This window comes from Nomascus leucogenys, chromosome X (genome assembly GCF_006542625.1).
Source record: "Nomascus leucogenys isolate Asia chromosome X, Asia_NLE_v1, whole genome shotgun sequence".
Taxonomy (NCBI): Eukaryota; Metazoa; Chordata; class Mammalia; order Primates; family Hylobatidae; genus Nomascus; species Nomascus leucogenys.
Window position 1 is genome coordinate 9435802 of NC_044406.1, and position 27753 is coordinate 9463554.

At 38.5% G+C, this 27753-nt stretch overlaps 1 long non-coding RNA gene across 1 annotated transcript in view; it reads right to left on the bottom strand.

The window, feature by feature from the left end:
- Nucleotides 1-6661: 6661 nt before the first annotated feature.
- LOC100580811 overlaps nt 6662-27753 on the bottom strand; it is a 149149-nt gene continuing 128057 nt past the window's right edge. Inside the window, exon 5 of the long non-coding RNA XR_001114348.1 lies at nt 6662-7234. This is a non-coding gene — a long non-coding RNA (uncharacterized LOC100580811). The remainder of the gene's footprint in view (nt 7235-27753) is intronic.

Here is a 27753-nt window from a genome sequence, read left to right on the forward strand (position 1 = left end):
AAGCAGATCAAAAAGCTTATCCACCACAGTAAAGTAGGCTTCATCCCTGGGATGCAAGGCTGGTTCAACATATATAAATCAATAAATGTAATTCATCACATAACTGCAGACAAAAACCATATTATTATCACAATAGATGCAGAAAAAGGCCTTTGATAAAATTCAACATCCCTTCATGTTAAAAACTCTCAATAAACTAGGTATTGAAGGAACATACCTCAAAATAATAAGAGCCATATATCACAAACCCACAAATGATATCATACTGAATGGGCAAAAACTGGAATCATTCCCCTTGAAAACTGGCACAAGACAAGGTTGCCCACTCTCACCATTCCTATTCAACATAGTATTTGAAGTCCTGGCCAGGACAATCATGCAAGAGAAAGAAATAAATCATATTCGAATAGGACGAGAGGAAGTCAAACTATCTTTGTTTGCAGATGACATGATCCTATACCTAGAAAACCCCATCATCTCAGCCCAAAAGCTTCTTAAGCTGATAAGCAAATTCAGCAAATTCTCAGAATACAAAATCAATGTGCAAAAATTGCTAGCATTCTTATACACTAACAGGCAATCTGAGAACCAAATCACAAATGAACTCCCATTCACAATTGACACAAAAAGAATAAAATACCTGGGAATATAGCTAACAAGTGAAGTGAAGGACCTATTCAAGGAGAACTACAAACCACTGTTCAAAGAAATCAGAGATGACACAAACAAATGGAAAAACATTCCACGTTCATGGACAGGAAGAATCAATATTGTGAAAATGTACATACTGCCCAACGCAATTTATAGATTCAATGCTATTCCCATAAAACTGACATTGACATTCTTCACAAAATTAGAAAAAACTATTTTAAAATTTATATGAAACAAAAAAGAGAGCCCAAATATTCAAGCAATCCTAAGCAAAAAGAGCAAAGCTAGAGACATCATGCTACCTGACTTCAAACTATATTACAGGGCTACAGTAACCAAAACAGTGTGGCACTGCTATAAGAACAGACACATAGACCAATGGGACAGAATAGAGAACCCAGAAATAAGACTGCATATCTGCAACCATCTGATCTTTGACAAACCTGACAAAAACAAGTAATGGGGAAAAGATCCCCTATTTAATAAATGGTGCTGGGAGAACTGGTTAGCCACATGCATAAAATTAAAACTGGAACCCTTCCTTACACCATACACAAAAATCAACTGAAGATGGATTAAAGTCTTAAATGTAAAACCCACAACTATAAAAAATCTAGAGGAAAACCTAGGCAATACCATTCAGGACATAGGCACAGGCAAGATTTCATGACAAAGACAACAAAAGCAATTGAAACAAAAGCAAAAATTGACAAATGGGATATAATTAAACTAAAGAGCTTCTGCACAGAAAAAGAAACTATCAACAGAGTAAACAGACAACCTATACAATAGGAGAAAATTTTTGCAAACTATCCATCTGACAAAGGTCTAATGTCCAGCATCTATACGAAACTGAAACAAATTAACAAGAGGAAAACCAAACAACCCCATTAAAAAGTGGGCAAAGGATATGAACAGACACTTCTCAAAAGAAGACCTATATGCAGCCAACAATCATATGAAAAAAGCTCAACATCACAGATCATTAGAGAAATGCAAATCAAAACCTCAATGAGATACCATCTCACACCAGTCAGAATAGCTATTACTTAAAAGTCAAGAACAACAGATGCTGGCGAGGTTGTGGAGAAAAAGGAATGCTTTTATACTGTTGATGGGAGTGTAAATTAGTTCAGCCATTTTGGAAGACAGTGTGGCAATTCCTCAAAGACCTAGAGGCAGAAATACCATTCGACCCAGCAATCCCATTACTGGGTATATACTCAAAGGAATATAAATCATTCTATTATAAAGATACATGCACGTGTATGTCCATTGCAGCACTGCTTACAATAGCAAAGACATGGAATCAACCTAAACGCCCATCAATGATAGACTGGATAAAAAAAAAATTGTTACATATACACAATGGAGTACTGTGCAGCCATAAAAAGGAATGAGATCATGTCCTTTGTAGGGACATGGATAGACCTGGAGGCTATTATCCTTAGCAAACTAACACAGGAACAGAAAACCAAACACTGTGTGTTCTCACTTATAAGTGGTAGCTGAATGATGAGAACACATGGACACATGGTGGGGGGCAGAGAGGAACAACACAAACTAGGGCCTGTTGGAGGGTGGGAGGAGGAAGAGCATCAGAAAGAACAGCTGTTGGATGCTGGCTTAACACCTGGGTGATGGGATGATCTGTGCAGCAAACCACCATGGCACATAGCTACCTATGTAACAAACCTGCACATCCTGCACATGTACCCCTGAACTTAAAATCAAAGTTGGAAATAAAAATAAATAAATAGCCCTGAGGAACACACTGCCCACCTGGCCCCCCCACCCCCCCACACACGTATGCTACTCAATCACTCTGTACTTTAACCCATTCAGGAACTTGTTAAGATGACTTCAGCTTTGTTTTGCTTGGGAGTTTGTCCTTTCTGTCACTTGAAATTTCAAAATGATATGGTCATTTCAGAAGCCAAAATTGCAGTGTCCACACCACATGGAATATTTGTAGGCCAGCACTTTCAGGATTCACCACAATATGAACAACAAGTCAACACAATGGTGGTTTACAAGGCAATAAATTTTTCCTTCAAGGTTTCGTGGTACCATTTTCATATTAACTTCTAAGTTTGAAAAATTCTCTTAACCACCTCCTCCCTTTTCCTGTCGAACACCAATTTTTAAATTACCTGGTGGTTTAATAAACTTCTCTTATTTTTCCACACTCTCTTCAACTGTGCTAGTATTTTTCAGGCTACTTTTCTTTCTAAATGCAGGGGGCAGGGGGAAAAAAACAAAAAACTGGACTGGAATTGGAAATGTGGGATTGGCTTCAACTCTGTCATTCATTAGCCATGTGACCTGTGACTGGTCCTGTGATGCCTCTGAGCCTAGTGGGCTCATCTATAAAACAATGATACAAATACCTACACAAATGGAGGATTCAAAGATATAGTAGTTTGTGAAGAAGCTTTGTAAGTGCCAAGAGGCTACACGTAAGTAATTTTTATTCAGAGGCATCTCTGTGACATAAATTATCTGGCAAAAGAATGCACTGGCTTTCTTCTTCTCCCACTAGGAAGAAAGAGCACTGTCTCAGGTATCAGCACTCACTGCTGTAATTTCAAATGTCTTCCCACTCTCAACTCCAGAAAACTCTCCTCACATTTCAGAACTATCCGAGGCCTGCTCTCAAGAAGGTAACTCTACTCCTACTATTTTTGCAGACCATAGTCTACTGATAACATATCCATATGCCTTCATATTCTCTAATGTCTCTGCCCCTTGCCTTATCCTCAAGGCTCTACCTCCCTTCCCAGCCTTTCCAAAGGAAGTTTGATTGCTCCTTCTCACACTTCCCATGACTTGGGGATGGGATTAGAATGACTAGGAGGAGATGGAATAGTCCCTACTTTCTTCTATAGCTTTTAGGTTCCTGCCCCAACATCAATATGCTATAATGTTCCTAGTTTGTGTGTGTGTGTGTGGGGGGGGGGGGTTGTTTTGTTTTGTTTTGTTGAGACAGGGTCTTTCTCTGTCACCCAAACTGGAGCACAGTGGTGTGATCATGGGTCACTGCAGCCTTGACCTCCCAGGCTCAAGTGATCCTCCCATCTTAGCTTCCTGAGTAGCCGGGACCACAGGTGCATACCAACATGCCCAGCTAATTTTGTAATTTTTTTGTAGAGATGGGGTCTCATTATATCGCCCAAGTTGGTCTCAAACTCCTGGGCTCAAGAGATCCTCCTGTCTTGGCCTCCCAAAGTAACGGGATTATAGGCATGAGCACTGAGCCTGGCTCTGTTCCCAGGTTTTAAGACTTTTATCATATACTTACACAGCTCTCCTTTGCCATTTATTGTTGTTCCATTCTGAGACACATTGCCAGGTCTTTTAAGACACTAGGCACCCACTGCCGTCTTTCTTTTCAAAGACATCATCCTCCAAGGCACTGAGAACCCTACTGATGCCCCTTCTGACACCACAGTTCACAGATCCTTGTCCCTCAGTGCACTAAGAACTCATCTCTTTGGTACTTCCCCTCTAAGGAAGCATTACAATATACTTGACCATTTCATGTGACTAAGATCTCACACCGTGAGATCCCTCTAATAGACTACAACCTCCTGAAATTCCCATGCTTTCAAATCCTAATTCCTGCTGCATCTCCTTCTTCATGATGGCATCCACTTCCTGGATCCCTCCCTAGTTGTCTAGTGATTGCCAACTGTGGTCCAATGAATAGTGACCCTCTCAAAGGTTTCCACGTCTTAATCCCTAGAACCTGTGAATATGTTACCTTACATGGGAAAAGGGATTTGCAGATGTTATTAAGTTTAGGATCTTGAGATGAGGTGATTTTCCAGGAGCCCAAAGTAATCACAAGGATTCTTATAAGAGGGAGGCAGGAGGATCAAAGTCACACAAGGTGATATGAGGATGGAAGCAAAGACTGGAGTATGCAGCTGTGAACCAAAGAAAGTCAGCAGCCTTTAAAGCTGGGAAAGGCAGGAAAGATTCACCCTGGGAAAGTAGGAGTGACCTAGCACTGACACCTTGATTTCAACCCAGTGAAACTCATTTTGGATTTCTGGCCTCTAGAACTCTAAGATAGTAAGTGCTGTATAAGCCATAAAGTAGGTGGTAATTTGTTACAGCAGCCATAGGAAACTAATATACAACCATAGCTGAGTGGCCTCTTGACTCAGTTCTGAAAGAGCCAATGGTCAATAATTTGTTTTTCCCTTCACCCTAGAATTCCTCTTGCCAATTCCCAACTGACTTCTATTACAATTATGGAACTTTTCATTCCTACACATCTGTTTTTGAGTGATGTTAGAGCAGATCTTAAACTAATTAGGATCATTTATAAATTACTGAATTATATAAATCTTCTTTTTCCTTGAAGATTTCTCACCAGTGGCTCAGTAGCAGATGCTGAAAATATTTCTACTCTGTCTGGGTTACCAAATCCACCTCCACCCACTTCAATCTTCAATGAACCCACCTTCTCTGACAAAACTGAGATAATCTATAACCTTTCAACTTTTCTTCTATCTTTTTTTAGAACTGTTTTTAAAAATATAATTTATTTTTTCTTTTTAATTGATATATAATAGTTGTACATGTTTTTAGGGTACACATGATATTTTGATAGATGTACACAAAATAGTTAGAAGATTGGAATGTTCCCAACACAAAGAAAAGATAAATGTTTGAGGTATAGATATTCCAATTACCCTGATTTGATCATTACACATTGTATACATGTATCAAAATATCACATACACCTCTTCTGCTTTTAACTGCCTCTTTTCTTCCCTCTTGTCTCAAATTCAGTGCCCTTTTTCCTTCTCAGCTCTATGTACGTCCTTTCCATATCCCCTAGATCCCATGCCATTCTGCATCTTCCTGGGTCTCACACCATCTATTAGCTTCAATCACTGGGGTGCATAAGAAGGAGTCTTGTGCACTGGGAGCTCCACTCCCAGGTTCAGGGAAGCACTACCTAAGCCATCCAAGATAAAAATCATTCTCAAGTTGTTTCCTAAGATCTCCAAAGCTAGATCCATAGCTTGTTTCTTTTTTACCATATTTTCTTGCCTTAAATATAAAGACTTTCTCAAGTTGAAGAGAGCATTCTATTGTTCTGCCATTTGGAGACACACAGGAAAAATAATAGACACAATGACATTAATAGGAATTCTCTAAGATCATGTGGATTGCAGATATTCTATACCATTGTCTCCATAAACATAAAATGACCCATTTGTTTTGTTTTGTTTTGGAAATTAGAGTCACTCTTCCCATGATACTTAAAGAACTGTGCCTTTTGTGTAATAGACACTCACTAAATATTATTGAATTAAGTATTCAAAACAGCTCATTGAAATGGACATTTTTCATGAGCTGCATCATCACGGGCTTTGGACTCTTAACCCAAACAGCTAGATTTGCCTTCAGGTAAGAATCTCTCCATCTCTGTCCCCATAAATTTGTTACAAAATAATATTTTCATCAGTGTATAACCTTTACCATGTGGCTTCCCACTGTGAAAACAGAATTATGTGCTTTTTACTGCTGACACTAATATATGCTTGTTATAGGCTTCAAAAATGTCATGTAATAGTTCCAAAAATTTTCGCTGGCAATTGAAGCCCATGGATAAAGAGAAAGAAGCATAAAAGGGAACAGTTGTGTATATATAGATATGTGTGTGTATATATATATACATAATAACTGACATTATGTTGATGTTAAAGATGTCAACATTTTTGGGGAAAAATATTGCTTATTTTAAAATGTCTAACATTATTCTAGCCAAATAAATAAAGAACCAAGCTCTTGCAGAAATATAATCCTTTTGAAAAAGGTATAGATTTTTTCATATAGCTATTTTATTTTTGCTTAAATTAATTGCATGTGTATGTAAAGCACACAGACCTATATTTAAAAAGTATATTACATATATTAACCTTCTCAAAATTTATATTTTCAATCTGTGAATTTACATATATATGAAATACATAAACCATTTCAATGATAGTACCAGAATACATTTTAAATCCCAATTTATGAAAATATTGTAAAGAAATTATGAAGCCATTTAAATAAGAAAAGCAATATGGAGTACTGAGAAGAAAGTACATGTTTGAGCTAATCCAACCTGGATTTGAACCTTTATCACTCACCGTGTATTATTTCATAAGTTCAATCCCATTAATACCAAAAATTACATATAATAACATTGTAATTCTCATCTTCCTTGATGTTATGGAGCTTAAATGAGTCACAGCCTTTCCAAAAACATGGATTTCTTTTCTTCCTTCTGTTTAAGAACTGTATCTAATTTTTCCAAGAGTGCCCAACACAATGCTTTAAACAAAGTAGATATTCAATAAATGCTTACTAAGTCAATCAATGTCTTGCAAATCACTTGGCAATGCACATTATCTATTTTCCTCCACACTGAGAAAAAAACCTTCACAGATAAATCAAGTTAATCATTTCCCTTAACCTAAGAACTACACCTCAATTTCTTTCAAAGAACCTTACATTTTGAGTCTCTATGAATTTCTTGTAAATTATCTGTCTTCTATGGGGCTTGGCAATCAAGTGGCTAAAAAGAAAAGAGACGCCAAAATTTAAGGAAAAGGAAAACACATGATTTTAGCCATGGTATTGCTTCAGAAGGTTTTATACACTTGACCTTTGATAAACATGTTATTTCTCCCAACAGCTATTCCTGATTTTACTCCAAGGTGGCTTTCCCAAGACCAGAACCAGCTCATGAAGAAAGAGCCCAATCAGGAAAGGGTGGTTAGACTCTAATCACCCTGGGCAGTCCCTGCCTCTTCTCCTTGGTGCTCCTCATTCCCCTGCAGGTACCAACCAGTCCTTTAGCATCCTTATGGGGTCCCTCTCTAGGATTTGGGGAGTGAGCGAAAGAGTCAGCACATCCCAATTTATAGAGGGCAGACCATGTGCAGGGGCTTCACAAACATCATCAACTTTCACCCTTCCAGCATTCCTGCTGGGAGCCCCTCCTTCATTTTCAGAAGAGAGTCATTTGGGGTTCAACCAGTTTCAATAAATCATTTGCCCACGTCACAGAAAAAGGAAGGATTAGACCTAGTTTTCTTTTTCTTAAGATATATCATATATCATACAACTTGCCCTTTTAAACTATACAGTTCAGTGGTTTTTGGTACATTCATGATGTTGTGCAACTATCACCACTGTCTAATTTGAGAACACTTTTATCCCTCTAAAAGTAAACCCCATACCTTTTAGCAGTTACTCCTTACAACACCCCACCCTCAGTCTTAGGCAACCACTACTTTCTGTCTGTATGGATTTACCTATTCTATACTTTTTATATAAATGGAATTTCATATTGTTTTTGTAAAAGAAAGGAGTAAACTAGGATATATTTTATATATGTATAAAGAACCTATAGAAAGATATTTTAGTCTGTTTGGGCTGCCAAAACCAAATACCTTAGACTGGGTAATTTATAAATAATAGAAATTTATTTCTCACAATTCTGAAGGTTAGGAAGTCTCAGATCAAGGCACTGGCTGATTGGTGTCTGATGAAGGCCTGTTTACTAGTTCATAGACAGGGCCTTCTCGCTCTGTCCTCACATGGTGAAAGGGGTGAGGGAGCTCCCTCGGGTTTCTTTTATAAGAGCACCAATCCCATTCATGAGGCTACGCCCTCATGACCTAATCACCTCTCAAAGTCCCCACCTTCAAATACCATCACATTGGTATTACGTTTAAATATATGAATTTTGGAGGTACACAAATATTCAGTTTATAGCAATGACGGAAGGGGAAACTGAAGAAATTCCAAGGGTAAGAGGGGCTCAACCCACCACTGTCGGCAGGGGCCAGGGGAAAGCAAGAGAAAGAATGTAGGCAGCTGCTGGGAGCAGAGTGGTCTGACTGACAGCCAGCAAGGAAACAGGGACCTCAAGCCTGCAACTGCAAGGAATTGAATTGGCTAACAACTCCAAAGAACTTGGAAGTGGATTTTTCTCAGTCTCCTGAGGAGAGCCTAGTTGGCTGACACATTGATTTCAGCCTTGTGAGCCCCTGAGCAGAGAAACCAGCCAAGCCTACTCGACTTCTGACTTACAGAGCAGTGAGATTTTGTGTTGTTTTAAGTTGCTACATTTGTGGTAATATGTTGCAGCAGCAATAGGAAACTAATACGCACCTAGCTGTATTATTTGTCTTCTTATTATAAATAAAGATTGAAAGCTAGTGGAAAACCAAACAGACCATGCTAAGATAATTGAAAGTAAGGCTAGTTTCCCAGTGACATAACTTACCCAGTCAAAAGATTATGGTAGTTTTTAAATTTTGTTTTGCGCACCTATGCTTAATAATTTTAGTCTGAAAATTGTAATTTTGACAAAAATCTCCAGGGAAGCAAATCTTTGTAGTAAAACTTGAATGGCAGGCTTATTAACCCAGTGTTCTCTGTCTCCTAAATCTAGAGCCTTCCCTTAATACTAAAATTCCAGGATATAAACATGGTTTCTTTCATTCTTAAGAAGTTGGTTAACAACATGCCCCAGTGTGTGATGTTCCCCTTCCTGTGTCCATGTGTTCTCATTGTTCAATTCCCACATACGAGTGAGAACATGTGGTGTTTGGTTTTGTTGTGGGGTGGGGGGACGGGGGAGGGATAGCATTGGGAGATATACCTAATGTTAAATGACGAGTTAATGGGTGCAGCACACCAACATGGCACATGTATGCATATGTGACTAGCCTGCACATTGTGCACATGTGCCCTAAAACTTAAAGTATAATAATAAAAAAAAGTTGGTTAAAACTGATAAAAATTAAATTGATAGACTCTAAAGAGACAGACACTTGGCTTAAAGGAGAATGTTTGCCTTGTCTATTTGAAATGTCTAAAGGTTAACTCTGCACTTTATTTAACCTTTAACCATACAGTTTTTCCTTTTGGTATTGGGTATGTTCCAGAGCTTTTCTAAAGGAGTTTAATGTTATTACATGGGGAAAATGGTCAAATAAGTGGTCTTTAATACAGAATTAAGATGAAAGTTCTAAGAACACCTTATTATAATTTAGCTTATTCTCTTATTATAATTTAGCTCTATATGGCTAAGTACTTTGTGTGAAAACAAAAACATTTCAAAATTGACTACATTCTATAAGAAAAAGCAGAAATATTTTTCCTACCTAATTTGTTGGAAAAGCTTAATTAATTAATGTTGAGAAAAACCCTACGAATTAATCTAGTTGTTGGGTAAAATCTACTTATTTTTAACATCATCTCTCCTCTTCTAAGATCTGTGTCCACCTCTTGCTACCCACTGCTGATCAATATTTATTTCAGTAGTTCTCAACCAGGGGAGATTTTGCCTCCTAGGACACATTTGGCAATGACTGGAGATGTTTTTGACTCACAACTGGGGGTGTGCTAGTCAATCTAGTGGGTAGAGGCCAGGGGTGCTGCTGAGCTTCATACAATGCACAGGACAGCCCCTTCTACAGATAATTGTCCAGCTTCCAAATGACAATAGTGCCAAGTTTGAAAAATTCTGGTTTAGATGGATCTAGAGAGGTGGGTCAGTAATGAATAACGATATGGGGTTCTCCATTTAGGACAATTAATGAAAGCTGTGTTAGTACAGGGTTGTTGTGAGAGAGGGAGAGGGATAGGGAGAGAAAGAGGTTTGACAAATGTCTATATTAAACTATATTAAAGTAACAGAAAGAGGGACCAAAAGTAGAGGCAAAAACCAAGTGATCAGAGAAATAGGAAGATAAGGATAACAGAGTGTCACAAAAATAAGGAGGGAGACGATTCTAAGGAAGACTTGGTCAGCAAGGTTGAATGCTATGGAGCAGGAGTGTTGAATGAGCACTAAGGAAACACCATGACTTTCATACTAGGATATTATGGGTGACCTCCGAAATATAAGCTTTAAGTGAACAGTGAATTTTGGGGAAGAGTTCAAGGCTTGAAGGAATAGGAACAGATGCTGGTTTTTTTTTTATTTCTGTTTATTTCTGTTTGTTTTATTGCCTTTTTAAGACAGAAAAAAATGGAGAATGTGGTTATGCTGACAAAACCACCACCAGGCAGGATAAAAAACACCATTGTACTAAAAATTATCCTCTGAAATAATTAGCATTTCAATAAAAATTTTAATTTTTTTCACAATTTCAAGCAATCACATTTAAAGAGGCATATAACATATACGACATTTGAAGGGAGATATGAACTATCTTGTGAAAAACGAGACATAATTCAATACAAAGAAGATACTCTTCCCTCCTTGTTCTTCTTATAACTAGTTGTAAAGTCCAGTTTATGCAACATACAACAAATGAAAGTTAATTGGATCTAAACAATTAGTCAACTGGGGTGAAGGGAATGCAAAGAGGAGAGCATTGGTTATAATGCTCTCTGGCATGATGACAACCAGTTGGTAAACCAATTTGGTTTTTGCACTTTTCAGCTGATTTTTTCTGAATAGTATAGAGAGGTTAACTCTGATTTTCCCATTTGAAACCTAAATGGATTTGACATCAAAACTATTTCTTTAAGTAAACCAAAAAATAATCTATTCAACTGTCTGCCTCCTTCATGCTGGGCTGCTGGCTGCCATGCTGGACTGTGAACTGTCATGCCAGGCTTGAAAAGCCGTTACTTCACATAAAACCCAGGCCTGCCCCCATGGTCCCACATAGCTCTTGATGGGCATGCTCTGTGGCTCCTTGGATCAGGCCTGAGAGCTGGAAAGTCACTATGGAGCAGCAGACAGAGTCAATCAAACGAGAATTTCCTTTGGGCAAGTGCAACTACAGGAAACAATAATAAACTTCAGATTTCTGGGAGGGATTCTTTTTGTCCAGTCTCTTAAAAACAGAAAGCTTTTCTCAAACCCTTAAGAGAATTTAGTTCCAGCTTTCTTTCAGCTTTGGGTTGGAGAGAATGTAGCTGAGTAATAACTAAAAAGTATAATGCATTCACTGTCTTCAAAGCCTCTGCCATACCATTTTAGGGGTAGAACTGAAGCCCAATGCCATATGCATTTCGGCCCCTGTGAGTTGGTTAGCTTTGCCCTGTGTCACAGTATCTCAGCCCAAGTCAGTTTATATGAAGGGTTGTGGATAGAACATCATATTCTTTGTAACTACGGGAAAATAAAGACGCCCTCTTTCTGATGTGAGTCCTATAGCGTCTTGCATGAAAAAGAGAACATTATATTATTCTTGGTGATGAGAATAGATGCTACCTAGAATATGCTCACCTATACAATTCGATTTCCAATTCATTAGTACGTGAGCTGGCTACCCTGCCATGTTCTCCCACTGGTTCTGCAAGTCCACAACCCTCAATCTGTCCATCCCCCTCTTCCCCTTTCATGACTTTGGCATGACACACACTTATGTCTATCTAACTCCTCCCCATCTACCACCTTGTCCAACACTTCAGAGCAGCACCCCAGGATCTTGGCATTTAAGTTGTGAAAAGTCACCAGGCCTAACTGTATCAATGGCCCTACTGAATGCTCATACAAAGAAATTACAGTTTAGTGTGAAAAACCCCATTGCCTTTGTAAATGCTGTGATAACACTCATTACATCAGAACAGAGCCAAAGAAAGAAGCTTAGATTTAATCTGTTTTAATCTCAGTTATTTCCTAATATAAAAGACTGTGGGCATTTTCACATTCTTTGGAAGGATTAGCGAAGGCCAAAATGAATAACAAATTGACATTTCTGAAGTTCTGGAAGAGCCAAAAGCAATACAAAAGGAAGGCAGACAGATCAAATTTCTGAACAGAATTATTTTTCTTAGCAGAGTTTAAAAGTTAACATTAGGAACAAATGTTAAACAGCTCTGCACAGTTATTTTTCTTTACCTGGAACACATTTTGCCAAACAGTTTAACTGACAATTTAGAAAGACATATCCTCATGTTATAGAGACAAAGAAACTTCATCTATGTGACAGGCATAATAAGAGATTTTTTTAGAGTAATGTGTATAACAATTTTTACATGCCTCTAGTCATTTTATTGTCTGAAATATTCCAGAACTAATGCTGCCATTTTTTTTTAGTGAAGAGTATGTTGGTTCCCATCAAATCGTTGAATATTTGTGTTAAAAGAGATCTAAAGAAAAGTAATCTACTTCAGCTTTTCATTTTGTAAATGAGGAAAGTCAGGCTGAGAAAGAGTACCCAAGCATCCAGTGTCATAAAATCACAGATCTATGACAGTTCAGGCCTAGGATCCTGGTTTTCTGATGACTCATCCAATGATCTTTTCATTTATCTTTGTCCTTTTCCTCAAGAAGATTATATTTTATCATTATATAGTATTAACTTGCTCTATTATAACCACATTCCAATTTGCTTTGATATATCTTGAATCAAAATAGCAAAAACAAATGGACTCTTGTGGCTCTACTTGTCTCAATGCCCCACAAAGTCACTGAGAAATGCTGTGAGGGTTGGGTCCATCCCAGCCCTTGGATATAGATATATTCACATCTAACAGAATTGTGAAATGAAAAGATTCCTAAGATATTAGTTCTATGATAGGATTCTAAATCCTAACACATTCTGCCTTCCCTCTTAGTCCTAGACATAGGGTTTAGTCCAAACCAGGGTTTCTCAACCTTACCACTATTGACTTTTAGGGTCAGATAATTTTTGTAGGTAAGTATCAACCTGTGCCTTGCAGAGTGTTTAGCAGCATCCCTGGATTCTACCTACTAGATGCCAGCAGCACCCCACCCCTAAATTGTGACAACCAAAAATGTCTCCAGAAATTGCCGGAAGTCTCCCGGGGTGGGGTTACAAAATCACCTCAAACTGAGGATCATTGGTCTAAACCCTTTAGCACTTACATAAACCTTGACACGAAATAGGAGCAAAGCAGAGATGAAAAGTGGGATACAAAGGAACTTACTGGCACCTTTGACTATGAACCTTCTTCTTTGGCTCTAAAGCCAATTAAATGTTTTGGTGAAAAAAAAGGAAAGTTGTTTTAATCAGCCATATGCCTTTCCTCACTCCCACCACACTTTTGCCTTAAAGTATGTTTTTGTTGCCATGAAAACAGAGCCTGCCTGTTTGTAATTATATTATTCTGCAGCAAATTTCAGAAAGTGCCAATTGGTACACTTCCAACCTCAAATTCTCTCCCTCTTCTTCTCCCTTCCCTAGCCAGGAGTTTAGGGAGGGGGAAGGAATGAGAGAAGAATGCCTAGTATTCTCAGCTCTGACCTCCTAATGCCTGCGCTCAGCATAAATCTCTCAGGTCTCCAGGACCTGGCAACCAAACCTTCCAACACGGCCTTGTCTCTGACTGAACTTCATTTGCTCAGCATTTTCACCCAAGACCACAGAACTTTGATAAGAGTTAGTCAAGACTCAGTGATGGTGAAGAAAGGGAAGGGAGAGGTAAGACAAGTAGAGCCATGAGAATCAATTTGTTCTTGCTATTTTGAGGGCAGATACATCAAAGTAAATTGGAATGTGGTTACACTGGAGCAAGTTAATACTATACAATGATAAATATCCATTCTTTTTTCAATTTTTATTTTTGTTTTTATTTTAAGTTCCTGGGTACATGTGCAGGATGTGCAGGTTTGTTACATAGGTAAATGTGTGCCATGGTGGTTTGCTGCACCTATCAACCCATCACCTAGCATAAATACCCATTCTTAATGAAAATGAGTTATGGTATTATTTTATTCACAGCCTGTGTTACTTCTCTGAATATGTCAGTAATAAACATGTTGTAGAAATTTAATAGAAATATCTAATAGGTGTGGTTATAAACATGCTGTAGAAATTTAATAGAAATATATAATAGATGTGGTTCTTACATAATTTCTTCTCTGGCCTTTTACAGCTTGAGATGTAATTTACATACAATAAATTGTTCAAATCTAAACTGTAAAGCTCTATAAATTTTTGCATATGTATATATTCATGCAACTGCTTCCCAGATGAAGATATAGAACATTTTCATTATAGAAACCTTCTCCTGTTTCCATCTAGTTAGTACCCACCCTTACCTCCCAGGGCAAGCCATATTGTGATTTCTACCAGTGAAAGAATAGCTTTGTCTGTTTTCTTATCCCATAAATTAAATTGTACAATATGTACTCTTTGTGCCTTTTGAGGCACATGTTGAAGAACATGAGAAACATGTTGAGTTTCTAAGGTTCATTCATTGAGTTTTGTGTGCCAATGGTTTGTTCTTTTTTGTTGCTATGTAGTATTCCTCCATCCAAATAAAACACAGACTCCTGTTGATGGATATTTGTGCCTGTGTATATGTATGTGTCTATATGGACTATTATGAATAAAAATGCACAGAAAATGGAGTGTACTAGTCTTTGTGTGGATATATGCACTTGTTTATCTTGTGTATATAACTAAGAATAAAATTCTAATACTAAAAATGGAAAATATTAATCATCAAATTGAATTTTTTATATTGCTATAAAGACTTGAAGGACACAGTGATCTTCTCCCATTTATTTTACACAAAGGGAAAGTAGATAAACCTTTTAAATAATTAATCAGGAAAATATATTAAGGCAGATGAAGACATAGAACACCTGACAGTAAGGTGAATATAGAATTTTTCATGAAACTGGGAGACTTTCTGAGTGAAAGGGGCATGATCAGTATTTATATAGGGACTGTTTAACCTGGACTTTGCTGAGAATACTGGATTTTATGGCCACTCATGCTAATTCTGACTGAGAAGATGAAAACTAGGCCAGACATCTACTGCCAACTTCAGAATTAACTCCCTTTTTGACCTTGGTCAACGTGTTTAAACCTTTGTCCTTTAATCATGGCATTGGTCAGAATATTCTCTGCTGAAATTTTATAAAGACTCCATAAATGGCAAGTCATAAATCATAAACCTCAAAGCCAATAAAGCTGTCCTGCAAGGATTGAGAGCTGGAATGCAGACTTCCAGGGGTAAGATGTATGCTTTCAAGAGCCTGGTTGTACCCGCTTCTAAAGTGCCACTCAATTAATTTATGAGGTTCTCTCTTCTCTTTCATTTACTTTTCCAGTTGTGACTTAAAATAAGTTTCAGCTAACCACATATGCTCTATGTTATTTCACTGAAAAGACGTGAACTGCAAATTACATCAGTGGTTGCAACACATTTGGCAATATCTTTCTTCTTCATGCTTCAGTCAACTAGACTTACTGTGTGATGAGAATCCCAGAGGCCCAGTGCGACAGTCCCTGAAATTTTCACTAAGTCAAATATCATGAAATAGTTTCATCGAGCTGACACTTGACATTGGGTGAAAGGGGGTTGGCATTACCTCATCAAAGTTGATGTTCTTAGGCTCACATGGGACAACAATGCTTTATTTCTACCATGTTTAGAAGTTTTAAGGCAACAGAAGACAATAACCACAAAACAGCAATGCCATTTGAAAAGGAGGGGCTGCCAGTTTTCGCAGGCATTTAAAACCACGTTTGTCAAAAACAAAAAGCGAAAAGATAGAAAATAGGTCTCTTGCAAGGGAAATAATGTATACTGGCTACCTTTAGAATGTCCCCAGAGTCACTGGATTGAAATAATTAGTTGCAAAGAGAGAATAAATTTAGGTAAAATAATGATAATCTGATATTAAGGACATTGTGTTTCCTACTATAGAAAAACAGCCATTCCAAGCGAATTCATTGGGAGTCATAACCTGTTACAAAATCACAAGTTAGAACAAGGACTAAAAATATAGTATAAAATCAGAAACTAAAATACTATTTATAACACGAATTCTTTTTTATTTACTTTAAAAAAATTATGGATACATAATAGTTGTACATATTTATGGGTTACCTGTACCCCATAAATTTTTATATGTATAACCATACATGTAATAGTTTTGATACAAGCATATAATGTATAAAGATCAGATCAGAGTAATTGGGATAGCCATCATCTCAAGAATTTGTGTTAGGAATATCCAATTCCATTATTTTAGTTATTTTGAAATATAAAGTCAGTTATTGTTAACTATCAGCACCCTATTGTGCTACTGAACACTAGATCTTATTCTTTCTATGTAACTGTATTTTTGTACCCATTAACCATCCTGTCTTTAATCCCTCTCATCCAGAACAATGAATTCTTTGTGGATAAATTTTTGTTTTATAAAATCATCATTATCTTACTGCTAAGTTAATATTTACAAAGTATAAAACATTTTTCACTGAGTCTATACCTTCTAGATTTCAAATACAAAAATGTAACCACATTAGTTAATTTTAAAATATATATTATATTTTACATAAACATATATATTTTTAAGTTTTTAAAAATCCACGTCTATTTCTAATCTGAATACAAACACATACATACACCATACACAGTCTTCTTCCTACCTTTTGAGAGTCACTACCTTCTGAAAAAAGCCCTTCCTAATGTAAATTTTCATAAGTAAAAGACAAAATCACCATTAATATCAAATGGCAAAGTTTTTATACATTTCTGATGCCCAAATTAAACCTATTTATGCTAAAGCAACACCAAGTCACACTAAAATGAACCCAATAATGTCAATATTTATCACAAGTTGTTATAACACAACATAACAAGGAAATAGTCCTTTAATTCATCACTAACATGGTTACCTATCTGTATATGTTCCATTCTTTCCTAGCAGTTATGTATCATGCATATCATGCATGTAAGCCTGTGACCATAACACATGCATTTGACCATCAATGTTTAAGTAATTGTACTTTTAGTTAAAAAATAAAAAAACCGAAACTATCAGTGATAACAATGCAAATGCACTGAGATCATCACTATTCCAAACCAGCAAACCAGGAGTTCTCTTGGAGGAAGAGATGGCAAGAAGCACCAACTGCTTCGTGCCTGTTCCATGAAACATTGGCCATCTATTTTCTTTGGGCCAACCAATGAGCATTAAAATGCCCTTCCACCTGTCCTCTACCAAGCCCAGTCATCAGGACTGGGTCATTCTTCTCTACTGTTCTTTGAAGACAGCCAAGTGGACACAGGGGTGCTATCTGCAGAGTTCGGTGAGGAACTGATCAAAGATAAGGTGACTTTTGAAGCCGTCCCATATTAAGAGGTGTCCAGATAAGACAACAGAGTAGAGGAACAAAAATATACCATTTCAGTTAGAGCAAAAGTATCTTTATCTGTGTTTGTGTTAAACACATATGCGGTCATGTGTGCCGTGATGCATCTAATCACAGTTGGCAAACTGTTGCTTAGTAGTTTGCTGAGCTAAGAGACTTGGTGTCACTGGGAGATAGTAAAGCCAACATAAAGAGTGTAATGCTTCCTTTGAGAAAGAGAATTCATCTCATCCCAATGAGTCTCTCCTTTTGCTTAGGATGCCCAAACTCCAAGGAAGGAGTGGAAAGCAGAGAAAAGATAAGGGAGACAGGAAACCAGAACAAGGGAGACACAGTAACCTGAGACAAAAAGTTAAAATCTATCGAGGATCGAATTAGAGAGTTGCAGGTATGGACAGGGCCTCAGATACTTGCCACTCTAACCATCTTTCCCACTCCGAAGGAAGCAGGAAAAAGAGCACTGGGGCATCAACCAGTCCTGCCTAGAGACTCCTCCCATCCACCCTCAGGGCCGCCATTTTCACCCAGGCTCTGTCTAGAGCCCGGGTGGCCTGCTCAACTCAGCTCACTTTGTACATGAGTCTCTGCATCCTCTTTGAAAAAAGTCAGGTGCTGGTCTGTTGAATGTGGCTATAGAAAGTAATGAGGAAGTATTCATGGAGATGACCAGATAAGTGGAGCCTTCTTAAGAGGAGCTGCCTTAGGACTGGAATCCTGTAATCTGTGGTTTTCAGTCAGGGGCAATTCTGACCCCTGGGCAACCTTGAGCAATGTCTGGAGACATTTCTAGTTGTCACAACTCAGGGTAAGGGAGGATGCTACTGGCTTCTAGTGAATAGAGGCCAGGGACGCTGTTAACATCCTAAAATGAACAACGCAGCTGCCACAGCCAAGAATTATGTGCCTCCAAATGTCACTAGTATTGTGGCTGAGAAACTCTGGACTAAAAGAAGCCAACCCTAAAGGTCAGCTTGGTGATGCAGGAGCAGCCAGATTACATGGCTAAGAGGGACATAGTTGGACAGAGTCAGACGTGGGACATCTCTGGGCTTCAGAAGGACTTCTAACTCAAGCTGATGAACAAATGAGAAGTCAGAATTGTGTTGCTGAAACGTCAGAAGTTTCAAAGTCAGAATCAAGATTCCAGCAATTACTTGATATTTCCCAGTCTTAATTTTTTCATCTGTAAGACTGGGATCCTAACATTGCTCCACAGGAATTTGCTAAGACTAAAGAAGATATTGAACATGAAGAACTTCTCACCAGTGATTGGCAAGTAATAGGCACTTCACAAAAAGCACTTCTCTTCCCTTTTCTTGCTCTAGGTAACCTCTGGAATGAACATTACAGAGATAGAGCAAGGAAGTGGATGGTTAGATCTTTTCCCCACAGCCCAACATTTTCAGAGCTCCTTGATCTTCCTTCCCTTTGTAATTTTTTCTTTCTACCCCACCACCTTCTAAGAACTGAAATTTCCCATCCATCAGTGATCACATACTCAGGCAAGGGCTTGAGGTGTAACTTTTTTCACCTTGTGACTCATGAAGATACAGTAGGGTGATCTCACCAGGAACCTATGCACATAAGAGACTAAAGAACCTCATAGAAAATAACTTATCCTGGAAGAATAAAAAGTCAACAGAAAAAGAGTGTTTCTAGGACAACAGGTAAACTTTGAAAGAAAGGGGTCATTCTAAGCACAGCATAAGCCTCATCATGAATTCACCCTGAATCTCTGGACAAGGAAACATTAAAAAATACCTACTAAGAACCAAAATTGTTTCTGCAAAATTTCTAAGGGCCACTGAAAGCACAAATATTATTGGATTTATAACTATGAGGGAGAAGCTAGCACTGGTGGAGACTTTGCTTATGAGGGCTGCCCACTTTATTCTGACAACCAAGTTGGTGATATGGTGGCCTCTATCCACCTCTATTCACCTTGACAGAATGCATTGGTTGCAACTGTAGCAGCAATGCTCTTGAGAGACATCTGCAGTGGAAGTATTCCCTTCCATTGCAGACAGAAGCAATCAAATTCCTCCCCACAGAGACTCAGAGGAGGGGAAGAAAGAGGTGGTGTATTAGTCCATTTTCACACTGCTATAAAGAACTACCTGAGACTAGGTAATTTATGAAGAAAAGAGGTTTAATTGACTCACAGTTCCACAGGCTGTACAGGAGGCACAGCTGGGGAGGCCTCAGAAAAATTACAATCATGGTAAAAGGGCAAAGGGGAAGCAAGCACATCTTCACATGGCAGCAGGAAAGAGAGAGAGTAAAAGGGGAGATGCTACGCACTTTCAAACAAGCAAATCTCGTGAGAACTCTATCATGAGACAGCACTAGGGGGATGGTGCTAAGCCATTAGAAACCACCCCCGTGATCCAATTACCTTCCACCAGGCCCCACTTCCAACCTCAGGAATTACAATTCAACGTGAGATTTGAGTGGGGACACAGAACCAAACCATATCAGGTGGTGTGCATTCCTGCAGCATGGGAGGACACACAGAGTACCGTGGGCACATCCCCTGGATATCCCCAAGACTATGGAGGGACAACTTGAGCAGTGGAGGCAGAGCAGCCAGAGAAACACTTTTGGGGGTTGCCACTTGGCATTCTTTTCTTATTCGAACAGTTATGGCACAAGTTACAGTATAAGAGTAAACCATTATTCTCTCAGAACACCCAGTGGGTCTGCTTTCCTGTTGCTAAAAATCCTAACACCAGGTTTCAGCAGTAACAATAAGATGTTCACTGTGTCCCTGGGGCCATGCAAATAGTGCAGAGCCTCAACTTAAGCTCACAAACCTTTGACAGGCCAGACCCACTATAGCATGTGATGGTGTTATGGGTAGTGGGAGGGAAATTACTGCTCTTATAACTTAGCTGATCCTCAGTTGATGCTTCTAAGTTGCTGTTTCCTCACTTCCCCCACTAAAATTAATACATTAAGTCCAGATCTTTCTGCTTAGGGTAAGGAAAAGTAAAGCTAAGGCTGCTCGACTTGCCTTACGGTATGCTGTGAGACAAACGAGAGTCCAGGGTCCCTTGCTCACCTTGACCGTCACTGCCTGGCCCTTGGAATCTATACAGTGTACATAAAGATCTGAGGGAAAAAAATCCTGGCTCTCTGTGATATTTTAGAGGAATGCAAAAAATTAGACCTAAGGCATTTGCATTGAAACTCTTACATTCCATTATATCTGAAGCTCTTTTGCTGGTTCTTTATGTCTTTGTGGACAGGATGCTAATCTTAAATCAAGATTGTAAATGAAACAATTTTAAATATATGCATGTTTAAAAGATTTTAGAGATTAAGAATCATTTGTAAAATTAGATTTTACACATTTGATTTAAGAACGTGTATTGAATGTTAGCCCCCAAGTCCCCAAATCCATTCATTTGTAGGTACTAAAGGCTCCCAAGAGGTGAGTTGATTCTAGCCCAAGACCAATTAATCCTGACTCTAAACATTATATGTGTATTTTTATTGAGTGCTTCCTATATGTTGGGGTACTGGGCAAAAAGCTGTTTGAGCACTGTATCTAATATGTCTGCAATATTTCCCTCTTCACTGTGGGGAAGAAATGTTTCACTCTTCTCTTAATTTTCATATATATGTATATATATATATGCATCTGTATCACACGTCCCTCTTAATTCTCTTATATGTGAATAAATACATATATTTATATGTGTATATATGTGTATATATGTGTGACAACACACACATGCATTTATATATACATAAAGATAAATGGTACCTAAAGTATGGCGTCAGTGTTCACCCCAGCTCATTGATTCCCATCGGTTTGTAGGGCCAATGTCAAGTTTTTCACGAAAACAAAAATTTCTGAACTTTTAATTTAAATATCCTCATTATGGTCTGAATTATGTCTCCCCTAAATTCATATGTTGAAGTCCTAACCCCAGTATCTTAGAATGTGACTGTATTTGGAGATAGGGCCTTTAAAGAGTTAATTAAGGTAAAATGAGGCTGGTAGGGAGAGCTCTATTCCAATCTGACCAGTGTCCTTATAAGAGAATCTTTGGGACGCAAAGAGACACACCAAGGATGCATGCATACAGACAAAAGACCATGTGAGGACACAGCGAGTAGGTGGCCATCTGCAAGCCAAAGACAGAGGAATCAGAAGAAACCAACCCTGCCGACACCTTGATTTCACACCTCTGGCCCCCAGAACTGTGAGAAAATAAATTTCTGTTGTTTGAGCTACCTAGTCTGTGGCATTTTGGTATGGTAGTTCTAGAAAATGAATACGCTCTCATTTTTGAAAATTCAGGTTTTTAACCGCACTGTGTAGGTCAAACAAAAACATAACTAAAATGAAGAATGAACTCTCATACATAATGGGAGTGTGCATAAATTGTTTCAGTCTCTATGGAGGGTAACTTGGAAATATCTATCAAAATTAAAAATGATTATTTTTGAGTCAGATATTCCATTCCTAAAATATTTATCCTGCAGAAATATTCTCGTGTGTGAAGTAATGTGTTCAATATTTGTTGCATCATTTCAATACAGCAAACCATATACATGCCCACTGATATGGGACTACTAAGTAAATTATAGCACACCTATACAATAGAATTCTGTGTAGTTATTTTTTAAATGAGGCAGCTCTATATAGAATTATTTTACAGATAGAGTGCCAAGTTAAAAAGTTTCAGAACTGTGTGTGTGTGTGTGTGTGTGTGTATAACCATTTGTGTGAAACAATGTGTAATGTGTTTCAAAATGGCCCCTCAAACTGGGATGTGAAATAGAAAAAAAAATATCTGATGCTGAAGTCAGGATTTTTGACCATGACCTTGAGGCATTTATTAGAGACACCACACCTATACCCAACCAAGATCTCTCAGCCCATTTCCAGATGGGCACTCAAATTTCTCAGTGCGGTTGGAGCCCTGCCCTACATAGCTAAGACAAGCTGTGATCATCAGACTTCATGACTTCTCTTTCCCTGGGCAGGCTTCTACTCTGGCCTTTCCTGGCCCCTCCCTGCTTTGCCACTAAACACTGCCTAAGATACAGACAGCCTACCCAGAATGAACTCTCCCGTTGTGATGTCTCCTTGGGTGTCAACAAATGGGCTACTACTGTCTCCCTCTTTTGAACAAAGGCTCTCTATGGCCTGGTTAGAGCATTTAGCTTAGGTGGCAAGAGTATTCCATGGAGCACAAGAACCTCATTATTTATATGATCAACTAAATCTTACAAATGCTGCATACAGTTGCATACTCACAAGCACATTAGCATATAAAGACTCTGAAGTCTCCGTGGTGCAGAAAAGTGGTTGCCCTTTTTCATCCCACAGTTGCCCAACATTATTTAACTAATGAATCTTCCCTCTTTGTTGCACATCTATGCATATCATGTAAAACTAGTATTTCCTAGTGTGTAACACACTTGAGAAAATCTCTTCTAACCCAAGCCCAGCTTCCATTCTTTTCTCCAGCTTGCTCTTTATAGAAGAGACTCCAATTACCTTCCCAAACAAACAAGGCTCCAAGGATTACAGCTAACAACAAGAATAAAACAACAACAACAACAAAAATAAGACTAAATAGGAGAGGGAGAGAAACCCAATAAAGAGGTAAAATTTAAAATTAAATGTCAAATTTTATAATTTGATGGTTCTATTTATTTCTGATTAAGAAAAGAAACCTGATCATGGAAAGTTATAAATTAGAAACCAGGAGGCAAGCAGGCAGGATAATAGACAGGAATGTTGAAGGTCACAGCAGGCAATGGGTCATAAATCAGGAGCCAAGAGAACACAAACACCTGAGAGGAGGTCAAGGTCAATGGTTCTACTCTGGATAGCTCATCAGGAACCACTAAAAAGCCATGGGAGTGAGATGGCTATAGATTCTTACCCAACAGATGATTAAAAGATTACTAATTTAGGTTTGATTGGCCTGAATTCTCAACAGCCAATACGTTTATGCATGTTGTACATCTAATGGAGCACCATGAAGATGGCTGACACTGTAGATTTATATGTTTATTGACATAATTCTGGCAGACTTTTTCTAACAAAATGTTTATATATTTTTTGTTTGTTCACTTGTTTGTTTTTTGAAACCGAGTCTTGCTCTGTCACCAGGCTAGAGAGTGCAGTAGTACGATCTTGGCTCACTGCAACTTCTGCCTCCCAGATTCAAATGATTCTCCTGCCTCAGCCTCCTGAGTAGCTGGGACAACAGGTACGTGCCACAAGTCCCCCGCAAACAATTTTTGTATTTTTAGTAGAAACGGAGTTTCACCATGTTGGCCAGGATGGTCTCGATCTCTTGACCTCGTGATCCGCCTGCCTTGGCCTCCCAAAGTGCTGGGATTATAGGCATGAGCTACTGCACCACGCCCAAAATGTTTATAACAATATAGAAACACATTATATTTCTAACTCATGCAAAGGTGCCTTATGAGCAAGCAACAATCCTGCCCCAAGGTCTGCCTGGTCTCTGGAAGGCCATGGAGGTAATGGCAGGACGGCAGCTCTTGAAATCAGATGACCTGCATTCTATACCCAGCACCACTGAGACCATTTAAGGTTTGAATGTCCTCATCAGCAAAATGAAATCTGTTTCTAGATGATGTTTCAGTTACATGAATATATTAGATTCTTTCTCACCTCTGATTTTTTTACATATGCTATTGCTTCTACTTGGAATGCTTGTCCTTCACTCATCCCCAGGCTGGCCCTCCACATTCTTCAAGTCTCTGCATAAATGTCAAATCTTCCAGAATACTTTCTCTTCTACCTTGGTTAGACCCCCTACTCAAGGCTTCCATCAGCCATCCTCCACCCACCATCAAATATTATCATAATTATTTATTTCACTGTTTGTCTTTCCCACTAGACTTTAAATACCTATGGACAGAAAACATCTCTCTCTCTCATTCAGGGCTGTGTCTCCACTACCAAGCACACAGTAGAAACTCAATAAAAATTTGTTACATGAAGACATGAACAATCTTGAAATTTACATGGAAACTAATAAGTCTTTTTTTAACTCTTAAGTTCAGGGGTACATGTGCAGGTTGGTTACACAGGTAAACTTGTGTCATGGGGGTTATACAGATTATTTCATCACCGAGGTATTCTCATTTTTTAAGAGAATTTTTCCGTATCTAGTATGCCACTTGGTTTGTCAAAGTTAGCCAAATTCACTTGTCTCCTACTTAAGAAAGTTAATTACTGAATCCTGATTTCTTATCTCTGCACAGTTTTATAAAACTAAAGTGCTATATAGGCACAAATATATTCTTATAAAGTTGTGTATGTTTTAAGCACGTGAAAACTAATTTCTACTTCAGTTGTAGCAACTAAAATGGAATGGAGTTGTTTTATTAACAAACACCCTTCCTCCCAATTTATTTAGTAAATTCAAATTAATTAGGACTATTTTACTTTAAAAGAGTGGACTCTTGGTGTTAAAAGTGGGGGTGGTGGTGAGGGAAGTTCTGTTATTATTGATATGGAAATATCTTGATCATTTGCTCAGGGAAGGAAATCAAGATAAAGAACACCAGAAGTGTGATTTGCATGACCCCATCCCCCAGTCTCCCAGAGGATTTTTGTCTTTGGCAGTGATGTTTTGGAAGGCCAAAAATGATCCTCTGATACTAAAAAGGAGTAGAAAGATGAGACCAACTGGATCTTATTGCGAAAAGGGGCAGCATTTGAGGGAGGTGGCATATACCCCTACAGGAGGAAGAATTTACTCCCTGGGAGGTAAGATTCTCAGCACCTGCAGATGTTTAACAGCACAGACTGTGAAGCTCGACTGCCTGGGTTCAAATCCTAGCTCTACCCTATTATCTGGGGAACTTTGTATGTTACTTAATGGCGTGGTGTCAAGCTCACTCATCTGCAAAAATAGGGATAGTTATGGCAACTACATTACAGGGTTGTCATACAGGTAAAATGAATTAATGCATTCAGGAGACTAGAAAAATGACTACCATAATAAGTTCTCAATACTCATATATGTCAAGTTGGACTTTTATTATGTTTAGCTCTATATTCGTGGGCAGGGACTGAGAGACAATTGCTTTTGTAAGATACGGAGTACACTCCAGCCTAGCCTGAGGAAATTGGCAAAAACTGAAATGGCAAAATTCCTTTGGGTAGGGGAGCCCAAAAGAGCTGAGGTCACTTAGAGGCCAGACTATAATCGCTTGAGATTCTCCAAATTCTCTGACTTTGGTGTAGGCAGTGGTAGCAAGGGAGAAGACAGAAGGCAGGTGAAGACACCAGTTAATGCAGTAAGGGTGGCAGAACTGGGAAACAAAAGCAGCCAAGAAGCAGAGATGGGAAATGCCTGGAGAAGATGATCACTAGACTCTCCAGTCAAATGTTTGCTAGGCTCTCCTTTTTAGGTGCCTTCTGGAGAACAGCATAACAAACTGCCTCATGGTATAGGAGGCATCTAGAGTCCAAAGCCTGTATAATTGTTCCTCAGTTTTTTCTCAACAGGGAAAATCCCATTAGATAATTCCAAAGTTTCTAAGCACTCAGCCTATTTAATGGTGCCCCCGGAGTTGTGTAACACAGATATGCTGAGCTGAGAGATCATAAATTATGTTTCTCCATCTATAAGTAATTTGTTAGCCTATTATTTCCACCTTATAATTCTGTACCATTTCCTTTCACTACATAAAAGAAACTAATTTACATCTGTAACTAATTTTTGCATTTATTTATGTATTTATTTAGAGACAGAGTCTCACTCAGTTGCCCAGGCTGGAGTGCAGTGGCACCATCTTGGCTCACTGCAACCTCTGCCTCCTCGATTCAAGCAATTCTCCTGCCTTGGCCTCCCAAGTAGCTGGAACTACGGGTGCATACCACCACACTCAGTTAATTTTTGTATTTTTAGTGAGACAGGGTTTCACCATGTTGGCCAGGCTCGTCTTGAAAACCTGACCTCAAGTGATCTACCTGCCTCGGCCTCCCAAAGTGCTGAGATTACAGGCGTGAGCCACTGTGCCCGGTCAATATTTTCATTTAGAGACTACTGATTCATCACTAAGTTGTCAGGAGTGGTATGTGGTGTGTGTGTGTGTGCGTGTGTGTGTGTGTGTGTGTGTGTGTGTGTGTGTATTAGCCTCTTTTAAGAAGTTATTTAGAAGAGGAAGACATAATTATTCACTTCATTTATAAGAGTTGGTCTATTACAAGTTGGTTGTTCCTTTCACAAAGCATTCGTGACATTGTTAGAACTTGTCATTAAGTTCCTTGGCAGAGGGCTCTACCTCTAATCTTTGCCCAGCACAAGCTTCTTACTGTCCTATTTTCTCACCCATCTCACACACTGCAACTGAAAATTGTGGCTGGGCTTGCATATATAATTAGAGTTGTGCCTCTTTGCCAGGTGGTTTCTTCCTCCTCTACTAATTAGTCTAGTTTTCCCTTTAAGGCACGTAGGAATTATCAGTTAAGTCAAATGAAAACAATAGCCTGGGTGATGTCAGTTTTTGAAACTGTTGATTACTTTCCATATTATATCATATGGCCATGAGGATTACTCTGCACTTATGGGTAAACTATTCAGCTACTCATTAGCTCAATCCAGACACATCGAGGCTTGTCCTGGTTTAACTAACTTTTAAGCCATGTGACACAGGAAAAACGAATTCTTCTTCAAGAGTTAAACTGACTTTCATGCTAAGACTGTCCTTTCCTGATGGCATTTGTAGTCATTTTTCTCACAACCCATCAGTTTCAAGACAAGGATTTGGAAGAAAAAGCAACAAAAATAATAGTGCTTGGATATCTCTTAAGAAGCTAGGGCCATATTTTGCAAATATATTATTGTCCATTTTTCAAGCATCCTAACGAGATGTGATAGACTCAGAAGCTTCCCAGTAGTAGCACAGGCTGTTCCAACACTTTCAATGTACTAAATCCAGAGGTTTATGGTTACCCTAGCACAAGGAATAGCAG